Raw genomic sequence first — 8241 nt, 5'->3', positions numbered from 1 at the left:
GTCATGAGACGAATTAAAAAGATAATTTAAATAATAAAGATATAGCTAAATTTGAAGAAACTGTATATACTTAAAGAGTGTATATACTTAAAAGTATATATACTTAAAACTATATATACTTAAAAGTGTATATACTTAAAAGTGTATATACCTAAAAGTGTATATACTTAAAAGTATATACACTTAAAAGTGTATATACTTAAAAGTATATATACTTAAAACTATATATACTTATATATAAAAGTATATATACTTAAAAATTATATATACTTAAAAGTGTATATACTTAAAAGTATATATACTTAAAAGTGTATATACTTAAAACAGTGTATATACTTAAAAGTTTTCTATACTTAAAACAAATTGTCCTTTGCATAAGCAAAGGACAATTTGTTTTAAGTATAGAAAACATTTACAAGAAATATAAAACGTAAAAACATTTAATCAGAGCATTGAAAAAGGGGATTTTAGAATCGTTTAAAATCAATAATTTATGGGAAAATCATTTGCCATTTTGTATTATTTAAATTCTTCAGACAACTGTTCTCCTCTTGAGTGTTCTTTTCACTACATTTCGATTGAATGCACTTATGACTTTCAGATGTATATTGCGAAACTTATGAACTTTCTGCTATACTTTATTTAATCCATGAAAGTAGCATGTCCTCATTCTATCAACCGTTACTCAATAGAAGTCATAAGTAATTCACAATTGTATTTTGGGTTGCCTGCACTGAGGATTTAACCACCGAATTTTATCCAATACTATATTGAAAGTAAAATACAGAACTAAACTAATTTTTTCTAATTCTATATTGAAAGTAAAATACAGAACTAAACTAATTTTTTTCGTAACTATATTGAAAGTAAAATACTAAACTAATCTATTTTTTGCGAATACTACATTGAAAGTAAGATACATAACTAAACTACTAAAGATAAACTGATTTAGTGGACTCGTGAGAAAATGACGTCATATTAAAATTATAACTTTTTAACTTTTGATTTAACTGTAATTTTTGTAAAGTGTTAATTGAATTGTAATTGCTTTTAAGTATTCCTTCAACAGTAATTGCTTATAAGCATTTCTTCAAGTGTAAAAAAAACACTTTTTTTATTAAATAAAAATTTATTTCATATAAACAATAGCCAATGTATTTATAAATATTTTAATTGTTTTTTTTTCGCAAACAAATATATATACAACAAATTAATATCTATTTTTGAAATTTATCTTAATTATTTTCTATCTTGCAGAATATCATTCATTTATGAGAAAAACAGTATCATTGGATTTTAATGGATCTACATTTTCTTGGTGACTTTTAATATGAAACTGCATTACAAAATATATTTAGAAAGTTTAATTTCAAATTTTAAATTCAATACATTTCGGTTGAAGGCGCTTATGACTTCAGATGTATATTGTCAAACTTATGAATTTTCTGCCATACTTTATTTAAATGATAGAATGTCCTCATTCTATCGGCCGTTACTCAATAGAAGTCATAATTCACAATTGTATTTTAGGTTGCCTACGCTGAGAATTGAACCTTCAAATAAAACCGAATTTTACCCAGTCCTATATTGAAAGTAAAATACAAAACTAAACTAATTTTTTCCAAAACTACATAGAAAGTGAAATACAAAACTAAACTATTTATTTCTAATACTATATAGAGAGTAAAATACAAAACTGAACAAATTTTTTTCCAATACTACATTGAAAGTAAAATACAAAACTAAACTACTACAGATAAACTGATTTAGTGGACTCGTAAGAAAATGACGTTATATTAAAATTGTAACTTTTTAAGTTTTGATTTAACTGTAATCCTTGTCAACTGTTAATTTAATTGTAATTGCTTCTAAGTATGACTTCAACAGTAATTGCTTATAAGTCTTCCTTCAAGTTTAAATAAAAACACTTGTTTTGATTAAATAAAAATTTATTTCATATAAACAATAGACAATGTATTTATAAATATTTTAATTGTTTTTTTTTGCAAAATATGTATAAAATTAATATCTAATCTTGAAATGTATCTTTTGCAGGATATTCATTTTTGAGAAAACAGTATTGGATTGGAATGGATCTACCTTTTCTTGGTAACTTTTAATATGAAACTTTATTACAAAATATATTTAGAAAGTTTGAATTAGCTGTCTTTCTTTCATCAAATCAAATCTTACATTGTATTTTATTGCCAACTCTATCCAGTTCCTGACATAAAACACAGATGATCAAAATTGTATATAATAATATGTCATTTTTAAACATAAGTTAAAATCTACTACTTTTTAAGTATCTGGTTCTTTTCTAACAAACGTGCATGACTCATATGCAAACACATACAAGAAACAAAACACATTCTTCCAAATATGTGGCTCTTTCTTTATTTTAATTTTCAAGTATAAAGTCACAGGTCTATACTAATAATATGAAGTCCCCAAGAATTGTCACAGTCTTCAGTGTGATTTAAAAACTAACATTTCTTTATATTTTCCAAACTACTTGTTTGCCATAATTGTAACATCTACTTTCGTTTTCAGCACATAAAATTGTTAAGTTTTAAAGAATCTTTGAGCGTTGAGTGATTCTTTATATTTACCAAAACATTTAACTTAATTTGATCAAGTAGTTTTTTTGTTTTCTTACAGAGGAAAATCACATTTTTGTGAGATTGATCACATCTACGCCATCTTGCCTAACAAAGGACAAAATGAAAAAGGAATTAAAAAAAAGAAAAGTTTTTTCTAACAAATTTGCATAATTCATATGCAAACACATACAAGAAATAAAACACATGCGGACTGGAGAGAATCCATATTCTTGTGAAGTAAGTAGCTCCTCTTTTACACTGAAAACTTATATGGTGCAAAACATGCGAATACATACTGGAGAGAACTTGAATGCCTACTGGACACTATCCTCGAGTGTCTAATGTCTCTGTGTACAGGGGTTTGTCAGAACAATCTGGCATGATGATACTTTTTCCATAGAAGAAAACCCTGACCAAATATTCAAAATCACATAGTATTCGCAGCCCAAATAAGATCTCCTCACTAAGGCTACCCCACAGCTTTTCCGAGGAATGGTGCACCTTCTCCAAGTAATATTACCTCAAGTAATAGCACGAAGCTTAATACTCCACCAGACTAGATAAATTCTTGTCCTGGAATTCAGTCAGACTAAGAGACCAAAATGAAAGATATACTACAACATATAAAAATGGTTAATTGGGGAGAGGAAATCTATGTTCTCAATTTCTTTACTAACTATATCTATATCGAATATCTATGTATCTCATATAGACTTCAAGTCTTAGCCCCAGGTCGTGGGCCCCTTGACTTCTGAGAACTTCGGCTGAAGTAAAATAAAACAAAAAAAAAGAGATAAACCTCATTCTAGATACTGACGAGAAACCATATTCTTCAGAAGTATGTGCCCCGCATTTTGAACGGAAATCATATATGTTGAGACATGCAAAATGATACTGGAGAGGAACATCATTCTTGTAAAATATGTGGCTTTTCTTTTACAGCGAAAAAAGATATGTTGAAACACATGCAAACACATACAGGAGAGAAACCATATTCTTGTCAAGTATGTGGCTTTTCTCTTAGAACAAAACAAAGTTTGTTAGAACACATGCGAACACATACAGGAGAGAAACCATATTCTTGTGAAGTATGCGGCTCTTGTTTTACACAGAAGCAAAACATGTTGATACACATGCGAATACATACAGGAGAGAAACCATATTCTTGTGAAGTATGCGGCTCTTCTTTTACACAGAAACAAAACATGTGGACCCACATGCGAATACATACGGGAGAGAAACCATATTCTTGTCAAGTATGTGGCTCTTCCTTTACACATAAAAAAAGTATGTTGCACCACATGCAAAAACATACTGCAGAGAAGCCATATTCTTGTGAAGTATGTGGCTCTTCTCTCTCAACAAAATATAGTTTTTTACAACACATGCAAAATCATACTGGAGAAAAATCCTATTCTTGTCAAATATGTAGCTGTTCTTTTACAACAAAAGAAGGTGAGTTAAAACATATGCGAACACATACAGGAGAGAAACCATATTCTTGTGAAATATGCGGCTCTTGTTTTACACAGAAACAAAACATGTTGATACACATGCGAATACATACGGGAGAGAAACCATATTCTTGTGAAGTATGTGGCTCTTCTTATAAAACAAAACAAAATATGTTGCTACACATGCGAACACATACGGGTGAGAAACCATATTCTTGTGAAGTATGTGGCTCTTCTCTTTCAACAAAACATAGTTTTTTACACCACATGCGAAAACATACTGGAGAGAAACCATATTCTTGTGAAGTATGTGGCTCTTCTTTTATACATAAAAAAAGTGTGTTGCTACACATGCGAAAACATACTGGAGAGAAACCATATTCTTGTGAAGTATGCGGCTCTTCTTTTAGACAGAAACAAAACATGTGGACACACATGCGAATACATACAGGAGAGAAACCATATTCTTGTCAAGTATGTGGCTCTTCTTTTACACAGAAACAAAATATGTTGACACACATGCGAACACATACGGGTGAGAAACCATATTCTTGTGAAGTATGTGGCTCTTCTTATAGAACAAAACAAAATATGTTGACACACGTGCGAACTCATACTGGAGGGAAACCATATTCTTGTAAGTATGCGGCTCTTCCTTTACACAGAAAAAAAGTATGCTGAAGCACATGCAAACACATACTAGAAAGAAACCATATTCTTTTGAAGTAAGTGGCTTTTTTACACTTAAAAACAATATGTTACAACATATGGAAACACATTCTAGGGAGAAAGCCACACAAACGCAGCTGTAAAAATACTTTACATCAAATTCGGAAGAGAAATCTACTAACCATGGTCTATTGCATTTAACTTCTGCCTTTTGATAGCTCTTTTAAGTAAGCTAATCAAAAAAGTCAAGCACTTACAATCAGAGGCAAGGCTTCTAACAAGAGCCAAACTATATGAAACCACCTGCTTTTTATGGACGACCTCAAGCTGTAGGCCAACTCAGACACTGACTTAAGTCGACTTTTACAGGTTTTTATAAATTTTCCAGAAATATTGAAAGGAAGTTTGGTTTGTATAAATGTGCCAATTACTCTATCAAAGCTGGAAGAAAGGATCTAATGGAAAACGTACTGCTTGATGAAGATAGTGACATGAAAGAGCTAAAATAACAGAAAAATACAAATACCTAGGCATAGAAGAAAACGAATCAATTCAGTATGCCAAGATGAGTGATAAAATCAGCAAAGAATATATATACGGTGCATAAGAAAAATCTACAAAGCAGAACTGACAAACAAAAAAAAGATCATTTGCATTAACCAGCTAGCAATGCCTGTTATAGCATATAGCTTTGGCATTATCGACTGGCCACAAAAGGACATAAACAGACTGGCCACTATAATACGGAAAATGCTGACACTGTATAAAATAACATACCAAAACCAGTATCTGCCTAGACTGTATCTGCCCAGAGTTGCAGGAGGTATGGGGCTCTCAGAGAGTGACCATCAACATCGTGCAACTATTGTGAATACCAGACAATATCTGATAAGCTCCCACAATCCAAACCTCAAATGTGTACACAAACACCATGAAATAAATGCGAGAAGAACGATGTTTCTCATGAAAGTGGCTCCTTTTAATTTTAAACCAGACTGTCTTACAAATGGGACAGAATCAGAAAACAAGTTTGCTCCAAACATATCTCTGAAAGAATTTCCAGAAATACACAAAGAACTTTCATCGCAAAAAACTTAAAGAATGGTTTGGATAATCAAATAAGTAATTATAATCAAGCAATGATTCTAATCATAATTAAATAATCATAGTAAGTGTAATTAAATAATGATATAAATTATAATTTAATAATCATTATAATAATTTAATAATAATTATACTCATAATTAAAAAAAATCTTGCTAATGATAATTAATAATCATATTAATGATAAATAGTCTTTCTACTGTTTTTCGTAAAGAAAAATGTTTTTTAAAACAAATTCAATTTGAAAAATACAATCTCGTGTATGACCCGTTTCTTGTCGCTGTATGAAATATTAATTTCAAATCTCATATTTTTTTTATAAATAAATCAATGATTGTGGAAACTTTTTTGCTATTCTACGTTTTTTGTTTTATCAAGTTGTGCCGAAAAAGCACAGTATTTGTATTGATTTTATTTTTGTATGAGTTCAGTTTTGTAAATAAAGGATATTAATCTGCATTTTATTTTTTTAATATTTATGTTGAAAATATTTTTGTTTTTTATATCCGATCTCCTCATTTTCGGAAATACTTTAAAACAAAATTAAACTTAATTTATTTCAAGAGAAATTTCTTTTCCTCGAGTTAATGGTGAGATACTAATGAGGAATTCAATTACAGAATTGAAAGTGAAAGGCTTTGTTGAAATCAGTTTCATATGAGATGCTTAAAATAAGTTTCTTGACTTTTTATATGCAGAGTATAATTGGACCATTGTACTTGACTTTTGCATTTTAACTTAATTCAAGTCATATGAAATTAAAAATAAGTTCATAAAATCAACAGTAGGTTCTCTACATTGCAATGTAGAATGCAATGAATTGTGGACAAAGTCACTAAGGGCAGGCACGTGAAACATAATCTTCCAAGTTCCTAGAACAAAGAGGGGATTTTGTTTCTAGGGCCGATATTCTTGCTCATTGGTGAAATTAATTTTTGTTCTTTACAGAAAAGAACTCCTCAAAAGACAGCGATTTCTATCGTTAATCCTTTGAAAATAATAATTTAACAGTTGTAAGACTGTTGTTTGCCTTTTATTAACTGGTACTACTTTTCCAGTCGTAAGAAACTAGTTATCTTTTAATGACTGCGAATAAAATTACGTTAAAGGTTTACTACCTTCCAATGGAGTTCTAAACAAACGTCTTTCTCTAAAGGAGGAGAGAAAAAAACTAAGAATTTAACGTCAAAAATCCTTTTGACGGAACCAAAATTAGCCTCCTTTATGTGCAGCCTTTTTGATAGTACACACGCACTATAATCTCCTTCCAATAATCTTGTCTGGCTGCAATGCATTTGTGCTGTTCCAACAACTTCTAGAGGGCCCCATTTTAGTCCTCTTGTGTGAACGTGTCACAGTCTAACAGCCAGATGTATGAAAGCTAATCTGCAACAAGCATCCTGTTCCGAGATAAAAAAAAATATATGACTTTCTACTTTAATACAGTCCCCGAGAACGGATACAATAAAAGTCAATATCTTTAGTGCAATCAGCTGTATTTGAACAAAAGTATTGTCTAGATAAATGAATGCAGGTCATAAAATCGAAGTAAAATAAGTCACGGAACAAAGAAAGAAAAAACATTGCCAAGCCTTCGTATATATCTGACGTGTGTGTATGTGTCCATAGGCTCACTCCCACGTTCTCTCAAGGCTAGTTTCGCCTGTCAGTCGTCAGCTCATCTTGATTCCTGTCTCGCTGTCAGCTCTAAAATTGTTCATGTGTCGTCAGTCCCTACCCTCTATCAACTAACTTGTCAGCCCAGTGAGCTCCACCCCCCCCACCCCGGCTAATAAGAAACTGCCCTTTCCTTTCTAAGCATCTCATTGACTCCCACATCAAGTGCTGTTGATTCTCTTTATTATCCGTTCTACAGTTTTCTATTGTCATTTGTCAAATCTAAAAGCTCAATCTAAAAACATCTACAGGTTCATTGTTTATCATTTCCTTCTCTTTGTTCATTGTTAATCATTTCTAACTTGTCTTTTTATCCTCCTTCTCAGCACTTAGTGACCCGGGTCAACTTCATTGTATTACACACCTTCCATGCCCAACTTGTCATTTATTACATAAATTACAAAAACAAAATCATATTAACATAAATTATATACAATTCACACACATTACATAAATTATGAAATAGCAGATATATGGAATTCGATTCTAAAGGAAAAAACAACAAAGTAAAAATTGGGCGTATTATTTCCAAACCAAAATGACGGGTGTGCACTTGACTCTTTCAAAGAGTATTTTAGTACTCTTGAAACACTCTGCAAAGCAATTCCTTTTTAGTCAGACTCCTGTCCACTGGTACATGCTTCTCATACCAGAGAGTAAAAATCAACCTCGCCTCCTCATCGAAGTGGAAGCAAAAATAAACAAGAGGAATTTTAACCACCTACAAAATAACA

General features: G+C 31.0%; 1 long non-coding RNA gene across 2 annotated transcripts in view; it reads left to right on the top strand.

The window, feature by feature from the left end:
• Nucleotides 1-6283, top strand: part of LOC145269417 (uncharacterized) — a 27537-nt gene extending 21254 nt beyond the window's left edge. Inside the window, exons 3-4 of one of the 2 annotated variants that reach the window (XR_013865045.1) lie at nt 2056-2109; nt 2662-6279. This is a non-coding gene — a long non-coding RNA (uncharacterized LOC145269417). Of the gene's footprint in view, nt 1-2055 lie in introns of both variants that reach the window. The other variant, XR_013865044.1, reaches the window with a different exon arrangement.
• The last annotated feature ends 1958 nt before the right edge of the window (nt 6284-8241 follow it).

Source organism: Euprymna scolopes, chromosome 45, assembly GCF_053919585.1.
Source record: "Euprymna scolopes isolate OS-2025 chromosome 45, ASM5391958v1, whole genome shotgun sequence".
In the NCBI taxonomy this organism is placed as follows: Eukaryota; Metazoa; Mollusca; class Cephalopoda; order Sepiida; family Sepiolidae; genus Euprymna; species Euprymna scolopes.
Note: the sequence above shows the minus strand (reverse complement) of the source record. Positions and strands in the feature narration are given on the sequence as shown.